This window comes from Bos indicus x Bos taurus, chromosome 13 (genome assembly GCF_003369695.1).
Source record: "Bos indicus x Bos taurus breed Angus x Brahman F1 hybrid chromosome 13, Bos_hybrid_MaternalHap_v2.0, whole genome shotgun sequence".
Taxonomy (NCBI): Eukaryota; Metazoa; Chordata; class Mammalia; order Artiodactyla; family Bovidae; genus Bos; species Bos indicus x Bos taurus.
This window is the reverse complement of record NC_040088.1, coordinates 28667985-28684232: the sequence shown is the minus strand read 5'-3', so window position 1 is coordinate 28684232 and position 16248 is coordinate 28667985. Positions and strand designations below refer to the sequence as shown.

At 61.4% G+C, this 16248-nt stretch overlaps 2 long non-coding RNA genes across 2 annotated transcripts; both read left to right on the top strand.

The window, feature by feature from the left end:
- The first annotated feature begins 5480 nt into the window (after window positions 1–5480).
- LOC113903250 lies at window positions 5481–7601 on the top strand. Its single transcript, XR_003514061.1, has 3 exons — window positions 5481–5566; window positions 5960–6175; window positions 7445–7601. It is a non-coding gene; the product is annotated as an uncharacterized LOC113903250 (long non-coding RNA).
- A 324-nt stretch (window positions 7602–7925) lies between these two features.
- On the top strand, window positions 7926–13028 carry LOC113903249. Its single transcript, XR_003514060.1, has 2 exons — window positions 7926–8218; window positions 12289–13028. It is a non-coding gene; the product is annotated as an uncharacterized LOC113903249 (long non-coding RNA).
- Window positions 13029–16248: the final 3220 nt, after the last annotated feature.

The following is a 16248-nucleotide window of genomic DNA, read 5'->3' as shown; positions in this document are numbered from 1 at the left end:
AGGCTGCTGGCTGCGAGGCCTCTGGGGCATGTTGCCATGTCCAGCACAGGAGGGAATGGCCGGAGATGATGAGGAAAGACCACAGGGTGCGGGGCCTCGGGGGACCCAAAGCACGAGCGGGGCCTTGGGGGACCCCAGCACAAGTCCCCCAGCCTCCCACCTCCCCTCACCCCGGACACAAAGCTCCAGCCCTGGCTGAGCTCCTGGCCCTCTTCAGCCCTTGGATGTGGCTGACAGAGTTCTCCAGGTGCCGCTGGATTTGACACCCACCAAGGGGGCCGGCAGGGAGCAGGGAACACAACACGGGGGGGGGTGGGCAGAGCCCAGAGCCTCACCGCCCGTCCTGTCGTCGCCACTGCAGCTGCGGTCCCGGGCACTCCAGTGGCGGGCGGGGCGCAAGGGGGCCATCCCGGGTTCATCCAAGTTCAGCCTCTCCAATAGGACAGCTGAGAATGTGGACTAACTATTTATACCAGCCATGGTGGACGGGCGGCTGGAGGGACACGCAGCCTGGTCGCCATATGTGGGCATGACCCATGGCGTGCAGGCCTGCCAGGGGGACGGGCCCAGAGCTGCGTGTCTGTCCTGGGTGTCCTTCAGCCTCCCAAGTCCCCACGGGCACCCGTGAAGTTCTAGGGACAGCTGCCCTCACCGCCCTGCTGTTAAAAATACCTGGGTCACTCCACCTCCATCCCACATGTCCTCCTGCACTGGATCACGCTCATACCTGCCTCTGGCCCCGGCCGTCCTTGCTGGCTCCCTCCCCACGCTAGAGGCTTGACCCTCTGGGAGTCCCCAGACTCTCAACCACCAGGTCCTTTGGTGTCACCCTGGAGGGGAAGAAGCCAGTGACCCTCCTGCAACTTTTGTACAGTGGCCTTTTCGCTTTTGTTCTCTGCCTGGGCTAGATACGGGGGCCTGGGGGTGCCTCTGAGCCCAGTCTCTCTGGCCCCCACCGGCACCTGGTTGGACCACCCACTTAGCCCTGGAAGCAGAGCTGGCCTGAGACTTAGTGGGGCTCCCAAAGACTCAGGTGGGTCAGCCCAGGGAGCTGGTGCCTTTGCCAGACCCGCTGCCTGCGTCTCTCCACCTAAGGAGCAGCGGCGGCTGCAGCGGTGGCCCTCTCGTCCCTGCCCTTGAGACGCGCGGCCCTGCATGCAGCCCGTAGCCGCGCCTCCGCAATGCAGCGCCCTGGGGAGCAGCTCTGCAGCGGCTGCACTGCTCCCCCACCCCCAACAGCCCTCACTGCCGGCGGGCCGGGCCTCCCTGGTCAGAGAGACTTGGTACTTGGGCACTAAAGGGGGAGCCAGGAACACAGCCCGGAGCAACTCCAGCTGTGAATGCCTGGGACCTGGCCTTGTGGGGCCAGCTGAGAGAGGCCGGAGCTGGACATGGGCCGGAGCGAGCAGCACCAGTTTCTGAGGCTGTGTGGGGGCCCCTTCCCTTTCCGAGAGTCATATCTGCCTCTTCTCGTCCCCACGCCAGCTGCTGACAGGCCGAGGACCGTAGGCAAGGCCGAGGCCCCTCAGAAAGCCCCGGGAGCTCCAAGCCTGGAGACCCTAAGGAGCAGTGGGCATCAGAGGCAGGGAACAGAGCTGCAGTGAGGCGAGAGGCCCTCTGCAGTCGGACGTGCAGCCAGCTGAGCTGGGCTGAGTCAGCACCGCTCAGACAGGACCATGGTTACCCTTTATGCTAAGGTGGCAGCAATTAATGCAACGGACTGGCCCCGCCTCTAGCCACACCTACTGACCCGCTGGCCCCGCCCCCCTGCCGCCAAAGGGCTCCAGGGCCATCTTTCCCACCTGGCGCTCATCCCCAGATTACTCGGATTCCCTCATTTCTTATTTGGGACATTTAAGGGCGAGGGTTGCAATTCAAGCAGTGTTCACTTTCATGGACCCGGGGCTGTGGCAGCTCAGGTGTTTGTTCTGCAGGTCAGTCTCATCACCTCACAAGCAGTTTGTTCTTCAGTGGGCATTTTTCACGTGGGACAGTCAGTTTTAAGAGAGATCTCTGATACCTGCTCACAGAGGCTTTCCCATGGCCACCCCAGCCCCTCTTTGAAAGCCTTGTGCAATCTAGTTTCTTGCTCTTGATGAACCCTCAAACAGAGCCACACAGCCCCTCTTTGGAAACTGTGCCTCAAGGTATGTGGCACCTGGCTGCAGAAAGGAAAGACAACTTGCCCTCCATGCACAGCACACCTGAGCCCACATGAGCACACTTGAGCACACCCATGCAGAACCTGACCCTGATTCAGAGCTGCTCTTGTCCGGTGTGGAAGCTTCAGTTGGAGCATGGCTAGAGTTAGTGAGCCATAGCATAGAAAATTTCAATTAATTTCCCCATGAATTGATGAGCCCTACAATCCTTGGACCTACTGTTTCCACCAGCAGAACCTGGACCACCCTAGGACTGCTGTGGGCCAGATTCTGCATTCTCAGATGCCTCCCCGGGGACCTGCCCTCTCTGAGCTCTGGGAAAGGGGCATTGGCCACCCCACCCAACCTGGACCTCTCCCTGCAGCCACACAGGGCCATCGGTATCCCCAGGTTGGCGGGTGAGCCCCTGAGTGTGGGCTGTCCTGCTCTCACCCTCTTGGCTTACTCCAGGCTCCTCTCCCCTCACTGGAGCCCCAGAGCCCCTGTGGCAGCGTGTCAGGGTTGGGGGGCACTGTCCAGCAAAAGCCCCTCTGGACAGAGCACAGGCACTGCTCCCACAGGTCTCCCCCATCCTTCGTACAGAAAGGCCCAAAGACTCCACCCAGAAGAATGCCAGCCTTGCTTGAGGGTCCATCCCCAGCTCCTCCCCTGGAAAACGAAGAGATGGAGCTTATACAGAAAATCCAGCCTTATCACCGTGGCTGAGGGCAGCAGGACTGGGCAAGGAGCTCTCATAGGGAGGGCCCTCTGGTACCCCTTTCTAATTCTGCAGGTAAGAGACCCACCACAATTTGCAGCTGAGAAGGCCAAGGCTCTCTCTGCCTGCAAACTCTCTAGTTTTACTGCTCAGTCAAACCTAATTCCAAAACACTAATGCTTTTATTTAAACACCACATCCTGCAATAAAGGCTTAATGTGCAGCGGGACGCATGGAGGGGAAGAGAGCGTGTGTCTGCGGCCGGCCTCAGGGGCCGCACCCGGCTGCTTCCCTCCCTGCGGCCGGAGCTGGAAGCCGCAGGCAGAGATGACCTTCCCAGGATTCGGGGCACTGACCCCTTCTGGCAAGGACATCTTTCTTCTGGCCTGGAGGCCAGAAGGAAGGCAGTGCCCAAGGACAGTCCCACCTCCCATAGTGGGTGCCAGCAGAGTCAGAAGTGAGGAGACTTGAAAACTGGGAAGGGACCCTGAACCCTCAAATGCAGTCAGCTCCCCGGGAGGTGGTGGCCACAGGTGAGCTTAGAACTGCCCATGCCTCCTTGTATCCAGCTCCTGGAGGAGCCTAACCGGCTCACAAACCAGGCTGCCCTCAGACCTTTACAGCAGCTGGAGAAGGAGGCCAGCTCACTCCTCCTCCCTGCTCCATGCCCCACCCAAGGGCCAAACTCCTGCCAAAGGTCAGGGTGCAGGAGGGGCAGGGGCACCTGCCATGGGCCTGGGCAGCAGTGCCAGGGAGGGCAGGAAAGACAGAGGTGACGCACGCTTTGGAAAAATAGCCCCGAGGCCGTGGAGGACGTGCCCTGGGCAGGCTGCAGACGCCACCACTCCAAGAGCCAGAAACTGACAGGGACACCCCTCCTCCCACAGCAGCCCGGCCCAACCACCTGCCCCCAGAGCCTGCTGCCCTTTGCCTCGCCAGAGAAGTTTCTGCACTGCAGAGACAGCCTTCAGAACTGGACACAGCATGCCCCTAGTGCCTGGGGGCTCACGGTCCAGCCATGGGACCCAGAGGACATCACTCCAGCCCCTGTCCTGCCTGGGACCTGGCTGGTGCAGGACAGGTGGGTTGGGTCCTGGCCCCCACCACACTGGCCAGCGTGACCCCACCGTCCTTCACACAGCAAAGCGCTTTCAGCCAGAGTCGCTGAAAATCAGAGAGCAGTGTGGGGTCTGGGGGGCAGAGTGGGACGAGGGGCTCAAGTTGCCTGGCTTAGGCCCTGGTCTCCTGTCTTATGCATCACAGGTGCCCCAGAAATGCTGGGCCCAGGGTGTCTCAGAGGGTGTCTCAGGGTGTCTTAGAGTGTGGCCTGGAGCTAGGGAGGCTGAGCCGCATGGTGCTCTCACCGTTGCCTCACAGACGGCCTGACAGCAAAGATCAAGTGTCTCTCCCTCAAAAAGCCCCTTGCACGTGGCCACCCAACCCCTTCCCTCCTAGGCAGCTGGCCCATCCTTCCTGGTTACTCTGCTTCTCCTCTGAGCAGTTTCCTGCCTGTATCTCACAAACAGCCCCTTCTGCTGGCAAAGGCACCTTCCAGGGTGGCAACAAGTGACGCCCCAGAGCCACCAGTGCCCCCGCACCCCCAGCCCCTACATGCCCCCCGGCGGACCCCATGCCTGCCACAGGCCGCCTCCCCTCTGCCGCAGTCAGCACGTTGAATATTTAATGTCTGGTGAACGCTTCCACCTGCTGACACAGGCAAAGTGACAGAACAATACCGGCCGGGGACAGGCCGGCCACCGACGACCAGGCAGCCTGCCACAGAGGCCCGGCCGGCCACAGCTGCCCGTCTGTCTGTCCCCTGGGCGGCCCCGTGGGCGTGCTGCCCCCTTCCTCCAGCGAGAGAGTTCCCGACCTGAAATACATACTTCTTTACATTCCATAGCTTAGCAGGTCCATATGGGCACATAAAGAAGTATGTTTCCCAAGCAGGTAGTCCAGCGGGCATGGCTGTGGGTGCGGGAAGGGCCCCCTGAGAAGCTGCCCTGGACCCTGGAGTCAGCACACCCCACCCTGCATCCCCACGGCCCCCCTGGCCCGGCCCTCCCCTTTCTGCCCTGCTCTCTCTCACACACTCTCTCTCTCTCACACACACACACACACACACACACACACAGAGTCAGGAAGGGCAGATGTAGACAACATATCTCTAAAGTCTCAGGACTCCCTCGATCACCACACATCTGTTTAGTTTTGCATCAGTGACACAAGAAAGGACCCAGGATGCCACCTCCCACCCGTGGCCCAGGAAGGATAAGCCACTCCCTCCTCCTGCCGGCACCTCCCCTCCACCTAAGCACCGCCATCCTGGCCAAATGCGCGTGGCGGGGGACTGCATGAAGGGACAGCACTCGGGAGGACGCCGCCACGGGCGGCTAGGGAGCAGGGTAGTCAGAGCCAGCAGAGAGCCAGAACGCCTGGCCGCAGGCACAGATGACCGAGAAGCAGGCAGGCCTTACCTGGGCAGCAGCTGGGCGGCTTCCTGGGCGGGTCCCTGGTGATTCGGCCTCCCAAGAGCCAGGGCCCGAGGGCAGGGCTCAGGCCCCGTCTCTGAAGATGTGCATGAGAAAGACAGTTGCAGGTGGACCTTGCATCCCCAGAGGGTGACTGGAAGCTGCTAGGAAGGGGCCCGGGCCGTGGCCAGCTCCCTCAGCACCTGGGCCTGGCCACAGAGCAGACGCCCAGCCCGGTGAGGGACTGGCGCCGGCTTGGCCTCCCTGCGCTGACCGCCGCCTCGGCCGACACCCTTCCTCGTCCCTCGCTCTCTTCTTCACCCATCCTCTCCCCTCCTCCCACTCCTGGCGCATCACCACCTAAAGCGCTGCTTGTGCCGGCGGCGGGTGGCTCCCACGGGCGCCCAGGGTGGCCGGCCCTCACCTGGCTCTTTGTGGCCTGCGCCCAGCCTCCGCCAGGCCTGATCAATACCAATTTACAGTCAAACGCAGGGGCCGCCTTCCTGTTAATGAATTTCCCCAGTGCTCACCGCTTCTAATGAACCCGTTAAACAGGGTTTAAGTAAACTTAGCAAGCGGCCAACTAAGCACTTTGGAATACTTAATTGTATCGATATTGTTTTCCACAGCATTTCAAAATTTCTCTGTGATGGAGAGCAGAGGCCCCTCCTGCCCACCACCTTCCATGGCCACCACAAAGCCAGGAGTCAGAAAACCATGAGAGTCTGAGGCAGAGTAATGGGACCTGGAGGCCAGTCCTCATGCAGGAAGGGGAGCTACCCCATCCCAAGCCGGCACTGGGAGGACAAAGGAGCAGCATGGGACAGAGGCCCCGCTGTGGCCAGGTAAGGCCCATGGGTGAAAAGCAGAACTTAGAAGGAGGGTGTCACTGACTGCTGAACACTCACTTGGGGTGGGGAGACAGGCCAGGTGCAGACACACAGAGTCTGCCCATTGGGCCCAGGTCCTGTGCGGCCAGGAACTGATCCCGACCTGAGGACAAGGCCCTGGACCTGAGTGGACTTCTAATTCTCCCTTCATTAGCAAGGCAAGGTCCAGGGTTACCCCGCCCGCCCTTCCCCATGGGCAGCCTGGCCATCCCCATGTGGATGGGTGCAGAGAGGGCTCCAGTGCTGCTGCTACCCGGGGCAGGACTGTGTCTGCAGAGCCTGCATCGTGAAGAAGAATCTGCGCGATTTCTCAAGTCCCTGAGCTTGGCAGCAGCACTGTGCACAGCAGAACTGGAGTTCGTGGGGGTGGGGGTGTGATCAGGGCTCCGAGGGGCACCCCACTAAAAGCAGAGAGCTACCCGGCAGAAAGACACGGAGGAACAACGTCCCACTTCTGTGCGCTGCTGCCATTTGTCATCCTCAGGGAACCGAGGATGGAAAAGGACAGCCCAGACCGCTGCTCCAGCTCCCGCTTCTCTTTAAGCCCCTCGAGGGTGGAGGGCGCCCTTGAGAGAAGCCCAAATGATGCCTGGAGTCTGAAGTCCAAGTTTCTAGGCTACCCTCTGACAAATGAGGCCTCAGAGACTGGGAGGTGTGGCCAAGGCTCAGGTCTAGGATCGCCTCTCCGACCCCCATTCCCAGGCATTCGTACGGATGGTGTCTGGAGGTCAGGGGAAAGCTGGGGGTCCCAAGGGTCAGGAGAGTCACCCTAGGTCCAGCCAGAGCCCTGGCGAGCTTCTATCCACTGCGAAATGAACCACAGCCACTTTTCAAGAAGTTACCTGTCTCAACAGAAAAGGACCACCAGCCACCTCCAAGGCGACCACGGAGGGCAGGGGGCTGGCCCAGCCCAGGGCCAAGTCCAGCCCTTCAGCTGTGAATGCTCCCAGCCCCCAGCCAGGTGGAGGTCTCTCTCTCTCCCAGAGACCACGGCTGCTCCCCTCCAGCCCCGTCTCCGCCCACGCGTGCCCCTGCTGTACACGCCCAGCACAGGGACCCTCCCTACCCTGACCCTGGCTATGAGAGCCGCCCAAGTCCAGAGTCCCCTCCTGGGGCAGCCTCACCACAGGCCTGGCTCCGCGACCCCTGCCCCCAGCATCTCCACGGCCGCAAGTTCCGAGGGAAGTTTCGCCACATTCCCACCTGAGCCACGCTTTGTTGCAGGTCAGTCACGCCTTCCCCCCAGACCCCGCGGCCCCCACCGCAGCACCTCGACCCTCTGCACCCCGGCAGTGACTGCAGGCACCGCTTCCTTGCAAAACGCCCGCATGTCAAAGTTCTCGCATCGCGGTTGGACGCGCCCTCCCGGCCCTGCTGTCTGCTGGCTCTGCAGTTTTCCAAATGCGGACGATGCCACGAGCCAAGAGAAAACTCCGAAGCACCCCCGGCTGGAGCCACGCGGCGCCGGCACCATGGCTCCCCCTCGCCGCGGGCACACCCCCACCGCGGCCGCCGGCAAGTTTGCAGGGGGCCGGGCGGGCTGAGTGGGACTCACCGCGGAGCCCCTCCGGCCGGGCTGGCGACGGCGGCCGTGGGCGCAGGGTCGCGGCTCCCGGGTACGGTGCGCCCCGTGCGGCTCCCAGAGAGATGGTGCTGCAGCCGCGGCAGCCCATCCTTCTCCCCGAGCCAATCGCGAGCGCAGGGGTGGGGGAGGCCCGGCTCCCGACTCGTCCGCACTTGGGGGGCGGGGGTGGGGGGAACGGAGAGAAAGAAGACACCAGGCACCCCCTCTCCGCACCCTTGCCCTTCCCCCAGCCCTCCTGCAGCATCGAAGACTTAGCAGGGAGGGAGATCTTGAGAGAGAGAGAGAGAAGGGAGGCGCAGGGTGGCAGGCTCTGCGGAGTTAGGGAGCGACCTCTCAGCCCGCACACCTTGAGCCGCCCTGCCTGGGCTGTGTCTGCAGGACGCTTCCGCACCCCGGGCCGGGGTCAGCGCAAGGTAGAGGTCAGGTGAACAAAAGGGGCCGGTCTGGCGGGTGTGCAGGCTCACGCAGGCAAAGCCGGCCGCACGCGAGACCCACACGGGCAGGGGGAGGGGAGGGAAGGGGAGGGGAGGGGAGGGCTGACCCGAGGGGCCAGACCGGGCGTGGGGCCCCCCCCTCGGATCAGGAGCCGGCCTCACCTTTGCAGTCCTTATATACCCAGCCAAGCATCCCAAACACGCGCCCCGGCCAAGTGGCCCCTCGGGCTGTGCTCTCTGACCATATTTAGTCAAGCAGGGGAAAAAATAGCCTGTCAGCTGGGCCGCGGCTGGCCGGCCACCGGGAGCAGGGTGGGAGCGCCAGCGCCATTGACTGCCGGTCCCGGGCCCAGGCTGCCGGCCGCCGCCCCTACCGGCCCCTCCCCACGGGCCTCCCACCGGCGGTCCCTGCCCTGCCATCCCCCCTGCTATTTTTAGCCCAGCCCAGTGCAGAGGCGCCTGGCGGCAGCGGGCAACCACACAGCCCGCCCCAAGGGGTGCCCTGGGGAGACCCCAGCGGCCCCAGGGCACAGGCGGGCAGCAGGCCTGCCACCTCCTCCCATCCTGGACTCCAGGGGGCTGTACCCACCTGTGCCCCCTCCACTTGACCCTGTTGCCCAGAGTTGGGACCCACATCAGGTGGTAAGGGAGCCGCTGGGTTTCCAGAGGCTCGTAGGCCAACCCCATGAGACGACAGGTCACCTTGGACAGCGAGCAGACGATGTGCTTGCACACTGCATCCCAGGCCGCAGCCAAGGGTGCATGTGAGCGGGGCACCCCAGGTCCGTCCACACACCGTTACGTGCCGGCACCCCCACCCTGGGCACAGTGAGCTGGCTGTGTGCCGGGCACAGCCTGCAGGCACCATCCTCTCAGGGCCCGACACAGAGGCCAATTGTCCCCTGCCACGTGTGGGCCGGGCAGGTCTCCGCGCATCCTGGCATCCCCCAGGACCAGGAGAGCAGACGGCATTAACAGGGTGGACCCACTTCCCCAAAGGTCAGGTGTAGGATTCACACGGGAGGGGGAGGGGCAGTCAGCATCACTGTCCCTGGAGTCCTGACCAGGGCATGGGCAGCAAGAGGACCCTGCCTGTGAAAACCCATGTCCCCTGCACCTGGCAGGCCTGGCCCAGCCAGGGACCTGGGGGTGTCTGTGCCCCTCAAAGTAGGCTCCCCTGTGCCCATCCCCCATGATACCCCAGGCCAGGACTCGGAGCGCCCGGTCCAGTCTTGGGCCCAGGGTGTGGTGAGGATGTTCTTTGTGGATCACCTGGGGATCCATGGAGCGGCCCGGGCAGGGAAGACATGGCTGCATACCCCAACAGTGCCGCAGAGGAACCTGTAGCAAGAGCAGGGCTAGGGAGAAGCAGGGGCAGGGCAGGGGGACCTCACTCCTAGGAAGGGCCCAGCCAAGGGCCCTCTGTTAGCCCAGAGCAGGGTGGGGGTGGGGGATCACAGAGGTTGAGCAGGAGCATCAGGCAGCCAGGGACTCCTGACTGGGCCTGACTGGGTGGGGGGTGAGGCAGGCCTATCCCCAAGGTGGCCCTGTGAGTGATGCTTCAAGCAGTGAGAGCGGGAGAGGGTGTGGAGCAGGCGCTGCTAGTCACCTAACCAACCCTAATCACCTCCTCGTGGCAGCTGGCCCTACCGGGACAGAGCACGGGCTCTCCTCCCAGGAGAAGGGCTACATGTGGGCAGCCGGTCCCAGGGGCCCCCAGACGGTAGAGCACTCTGTTCACTTAACCACATCCCAGCATCCACGGCTGTTCCAGAAGCTTCTCTGGGGATTATCTCCTAATCTTCAAAGCACCCCCAAGAGGCAGGCATTCTGTTGTCCCCACTCTGCTGGGCAGGGACAGGGCTCAGAGCGGGAGCTGACTTGCCCGGGGACACACAGCAGGGGGCAGAGCTGGGCAGTGCTCTGCAGACTGCCCTGCAGTCTGGTTGCTCTGCGGCCCTGGGCCTTCCAGAGGCCCCTCGCTGGGGCAGTAAAGACAGACCCAGCCTGCCTTGGGTGCCAAGCATGGAAGACACGTGGAAGGCCTCCCTCCTAGTGGTCTTCAGGAAGGCAGCAGATGACACGACGGCATTTTCCATGTGAGGATGGATAAACAGTGGCTAGAGAGTCCGGAGGCCCACCTCCCACCCTCATTCGTTCCCCTACAACGATGTGCGGCTCACCCGCTGTGGCCACCTGGGCTGGCCGTGCATGTCCAATGGAAATTCTGCCGAGGCCGGACGTGCTGTGCTCACCCATGGGACCATGTGTGGCTGCTGAGATCTTGTAGCGGGGCTGGTGTGGCTGCAGAGCTGAGTCTTAGATTTGATGTCATTTAATTAATTTTAGTTTCAGTAGCCGCCTGTGAGCAGCAGCTGCTGTGCTGAGAGGCAGGTAGGAGAGAAGATGGAGCAGGAAGTGGGGGTTCTAGGATGCACAGAGGAAGCAGTTTGGGGAATGGATAGGCTCGTAAATCAGAGGTCAGGGGAGGCCTCTGTGGGTGATGGACAGGAGCCCGTGGATGTGAGAAGTGTCTAGGTGGGAGCACCCACGCAGAGGGCATCAGGAGGGCAGAGGACAGTGGTGAGGGTGAAGGGACCCGTGGCGAGGCTGGGCAGAGGCTGGTGCTCACATGAGAGTGCTGCAGGGGTCAGGGTTGAGCTGCCAGGAGACCCAGGCCACCAGGATGGATGCTCCCCAGCGAGGCTGAGGTCCAGCAGGGAGAGGTACTCAGGTTGTGGCCAGACCTTGAGTTTGTCCACAAGACCTGCTGACAAGAGGAGGTGAACAGTCCCTGGGGAGTAGGGTGCTTCTCCCGGGAAGGTGGGAGGAGAAGAAAGAGTGGGCGGGGCCTCTGCCTGGTGGGAGGGGCCTCTACCCCAGCGACTTGGAATCCCACTCCCTCCCCTCCCCCACCCCCCTTCCTCCACAACCTCCCACTGCCTCCTCCCATGCCCGGTGAGGCAGGAGGCACCTGAGTGGCCGTGAGGGGTTGGGGGGTTTCCTTCTCAGAGCCTGTTGTACATCTCAGAGGGGTCCCTGGGATTGGTCTGGGGGGGAATCTCCTGGTGAGGAGCTCCTGGAATCCGGGTAACTAGAGGCAGGGTCAGTTTCTGGGTCCCTTGCCCCTCACCCCTGGAGCTGGGCGAGGAGGGGAGTGGTGGGTAGCAGCTGCTGGAAAGCAGTGATTTCCTGGAAGCACGAGGACAGTAATGGAGCTTGAGCGGCCCCCGGGAGCAGTGGCTGCTGCCTGAGAGTGTTTCCTGAAGCTCTGTCCCTGGGGGCGTGGGGCTGGAGTAGGGGTGTGGGGCGGAGCTGGGGCTAGGGGTGTGGGGTGAGGGGCCTCAGGGCCAGGGCCTGGGCAGGCAGTCCTTGTTTGCGTCCCTCCATCTGCCAGCCTGGAAAAAGAGGGGGTGCTGAACCCAGGAGAGCCCACCAGAGATGCCGGAGCCTGATTCCAGCCTCACTGAGAGACCCTTGGGTGCCTGGGCAGGATGGGGCAAAGAGAGACCACTCTTACCTCCAAGTCTCAGCTTCCTGGTCTGTGAAGTGGGGCCATGGCCGTTCCTGGGCAGTGGTGAGGCTGGTGTGGACAGAGCCCCTGGCCGAGGCCCAGCCAGGGAGGCCCCCTCAGACAGCAGTCTCCCTCACCAGCGGAACAGATGGATGGATGAATGAATGACCCATTCAGGGGTCAATCGACACCTCGACCACTAGGCAGCATGTTGGGGGGAGTGGGGCAGATGGCTGGACACAGGTCAGTGTGCATTCAGCTTTGGGGTGGAGGTGAGGCTGGGGTCTTATTTGGAGTGGCGGGGGACAAGGTCGAGCCAGTGCCCTTGAAGACACAGTTAGAGGGGGGAAGACCCTCACCCGTGTCTGGGAACCTACCTCCCCAGGAGGCGTCCAGAGCCATTCCAAGCATCAATCCTCAGTCAACCGTGTTCCCTCTGACGAGACCCTGCTCCTGCTCACTCGCTCTTCCCCGAATCTTTAAACAGGACAAAATAAAACCTAGATTTTATTTTAAAATTTCACTGTACTTTCAGACAACAGCAAACACATCCTCTGCAAAAGCTTCTCCACTAAGATGAGCCTAGCTTACCCATCAGAGCCCCTGAGCCATTGACATCCTCCTGCGGAAGATGGTCAGCATCACCGGTCACCAGAAGAGTGACCGCAGCAGGACACTGCCTCACACCACCGGGAGGGCTGGAAACGACAGGAGCCCCAAACTGGAAAGTAACAAGTGTTGCTGTTTTTGGTGAGGATATAGCGAAATTTGAACCTCCAGTGTTGCTGATGAGACAGTAACACAGTATGGCTGCTGTGGAGAATGGTCAGGGAGCTCCTCAAAAATTAAACCATCAAGCCAGCAACCATGCTCCTCGGAGCGTGCCCCCACCTCGCCCGATGACAGGGACCTAAGCAGACACTCGCACTGGAGCACTCACAGTAGCCGAAGGGGACCCAGAACCGGCTGCCCATGGATGGACAAACCCACGTAGGCCACACCACACACACACCTGGGAGATGCGATGCTGACTGAACGACACAAGCCACCTGGGCAGGAGGAGCCACAGAGATGGAGCAGAAGGAGGCTTCCGGGGCCAGGGCACAGGAGAGCAACCACCTGATGGGAACCCAGCCCTCTTCCCAGGGAGGGGAACGTTCTGGAACCAGAGAGAGGTGGTGGTGACTGTGCTAAATGCCAGGGAATTGTTCACTATAAAATAGCTCATTTTATGTTTGTGGATTTCACCCCAATTAAAAAACAACAAAAAGATAAGTGGAGCTCAGGGTCCAGCCACACCTCCTCTCCCCACTGACCCCACCACCTGGACACGGGCAAACCCCCAGGCTGTGAAGACCACGTTCCTGCTCTCCTGGGGATCTGAATGATGGAGAGGGTATCCCCAGCTTCACCTCTCTCAACACCCCAGCACCTGCCTCCACTTGGGAGGGGCCAGGAATGGGCAGGGGAGGAGGGAAGGGGGAGGGGCGGAGGGGGAGGGGCAGAGGGGAAGGAGTGGGGAGGGGAGGAAGGGCACAGCTGCTGCCCTTCGGGCTAAGGATGGCCGCAGTAGCAGACTTTGGAGGGATGTCATGTTGCCCAGTCCTGTCTGCTGCTGAAATAGTCCCTGTGGGGTAGACAGGATAAAAACCCTGCCCAAAGAGGCCCACATCCCATCCCTAGACCTGTGGATGCAGCTGTCCCCCTGCCTGGGTGCAGGACCAGAGGGGCACAGAGGGGACCCGGAGTCACAGAGGGGCCCCTAAAGTAGCTAGGATGTCTGCGCTCAGTGCATGTCAGGACTTCTCAGAACCTTTCTGAGGCCAGGGCCGGTGTGCACCATGAGTCCCAGAGCCCAGCCTCTGCTCACCCACACCTCATCACCCTGGCACACACGGGCTCACGGCATCTGTAGGGAGAGCTTGGAGGAGAGGGTGAATGGAAGGGAGGCGCATGAAGCAGAACCTGGTGTGAAATGCCCATGGTAGGGGGGAGGACCGTGAGGTCACCTGGTGCCAGACCTCAGTCACCAGGCCCTCAAATGTCCACATGCGCACAGGCCAATGCGCCCACACACACATGCATGCACATGAGCACGCATGCCCAGCAAAGCAAATGTGCATACATGCCCACGACGGCGGTGGGAAAACCACCTGACAGCAGGTAGAGAAAGTGACGTTTCACTGCCGTGATGTCAGCAGAGAGCAGTTTGTTTCCAGAGACATCCTCCCAAGAATGGTGACAGCCTCACCGTCATGGAGACGCAAGGTGCTTTGGGGACCTGGCCGCGGCACCATCGCAGGTCCCCAAAGGTTAGTGCAGCTTTGGGTCAGAAGGGCCTGTCCCACCACGAACCCCCACTAGATCAGAGCCCCAGGGAGAGGTAAAGGAGGGCCCTAAGGGCAAGCGGCATTGGAAGGGAGGGGTGTTGGGGGTCCAGGCCGAGCTCCGAGCCCTCAGGGGTCACCCCAGTCCTGAGGGCAGAGACTGGCTTCTTACTCCACCTCCCTCTCCTCTCTGTCCCCCCATCTCAGTGTGTGTTCCAGAGGTGACAAGGGCTTCTCCACACACAGAAGCCTCCCCCTGGGGAGGACTCACACAGACTCGTCCTAGAAGAAAATGGGCTATCAGTAAGTAGACACCATGGAAGATGGGCCAGGCTGGGTGGCTGTGGGTCCCACACCCAAGTCCTGACCCTGTACTCCACTCCTTCTTCCCAGATGCACCCACAGAGGGGTCCTCACCACCCGGTTGCCCTCAGCATTGCTCCTGAGGGCAGAGCTGATCTGCTTCCATCCCTAGCTAGTCTTGCAGGGAATGGGGGGCAGGAAGCCATGGAAGGCGGCTGTCGGGTCCCTTCACACACATCCAGTGGCCCTTGGGAAGGTGTTTTTCTGGGTCAAGAGACAGACTCCTATTTCCAGGGAGAAGGAAGCCCCTGATCATAAAGATGGGGCAGGGGTGGGGAGGTCCAGGGGCCATTTCTGGCTGCGTTTGAAGTCCTGCCTTAAATGTGGGTGCTCATCACAGCAGAAAGCTTTCCTGGGGCTCTTGCTCAGATGCAGCCGTCAGAACAAGCTGTGAAACAAAGGGATCACAGCTCTGCAGGCGGGTCCCAGCACCCCACAGAGGAACCGGCAGCTAGCCACCTTCCTTCCACGGGCCACCTGCCCTTTCTGGGGGCTCCTGCCTCATCATGGTCATCTCACAGTTGTCCCAGTCACTTCAGCCACTGCTGAGGGCTGTGGGAGGCCAGACAGGAGGGCTCAGAGAGTTCCAGAATGACATGGCCTTGGTGGCCAAGGGACCCAGGAAATTGGGGGTGGGCTGTGCACAGGAGGGCTCTGGGGAGGAGGGGAAGGATCCCAGATGACCATGCCCATCATCTATCCTGTGCTTGCAAGCAGAGCCAACTCAGTTTCCAACCCCTGCCCCCCACCACTGCCTCTCCCCTCCGAGGGGCTTGAGCTGCTGTGGACACACAGAGTGGGTCGGGCAGGAATGCCCTGGTCCAGCTCTCTGCTGAGGAAGCCCTTCTCACTGCACTTGACACCTCCCTCCTGCTTCTGAGCCAAGCAGAGTTTCCGGTCCTCCACATGACAGAGGAGCCGGCTTCAGACCTACCAGGTGTGGGAATTGATAGAAACAGGTATTTAGACCACTGACTTGCAAACCCTTTTAGCCCCCAAATCGTTTCCCCTTGATAATGTTGGACAAGGGGACAGAATGTCCATCAGGTGGGTGAGTGTCACTACCTGTGCACGGGCTCCAGTCCGCGTTAGGTGCCTGGACACTCCCTCCCCACTGTCCCTTCCCGCCACCCTGGACAAACACAGGGTGATGGCTGGGGGGCACCTGTCCCTTGCCCCTCCCTCTTCCAGGGCTCAGAGAACTTCTCCTCCCCAGGTAGACCACAGGGCTCTGGCACTGCCCTGGAGAGGTCCAGGGATGTCATTGCTCAGCGAATGCAGGCAGGGCCTCCCCAGGGGTCCTGAGAACATCCACAGAGCCCCTAGCACCCATTCACACCAGATCGGCTAAGGCTTCTGGGGGAGGGGTTACCTCCTGCCACTGGCTGCCCGTCCCAGGAACCCTGCGACAAAGGGTATCCAGGAGTGTTGACCCAAGAAGATCTCAGCCACAATTAGATGGGCCCCTTGTCACTGCCCCCTAAATGTTCATTCTATGACTGTTATGAAAGTGCTTAAAAAAAGACAAGCAAAGCCTAACTCCAGGGACTGAGCAGCTGCCCGCACGCGGGCCGCCATGCCAATCCCACTGCTGATGGGGTGACACAGTTATCACCCAGTGGCTTCTCAGGGTCCACATGGGTAGGCGCTCTCCGGGTTTTTGCTTAATTTGGGACTTTTTTGTTTTCATTCCCTGCATGTAACATTTATAAATGTCACAGTGTGCCCGGGATGTGCTGTACCGGAGGCGTGTCCTCCATGAGGGTGGTGGGCCCTGCTCCTGCCTGCTTGCCCAGGTTGTTACT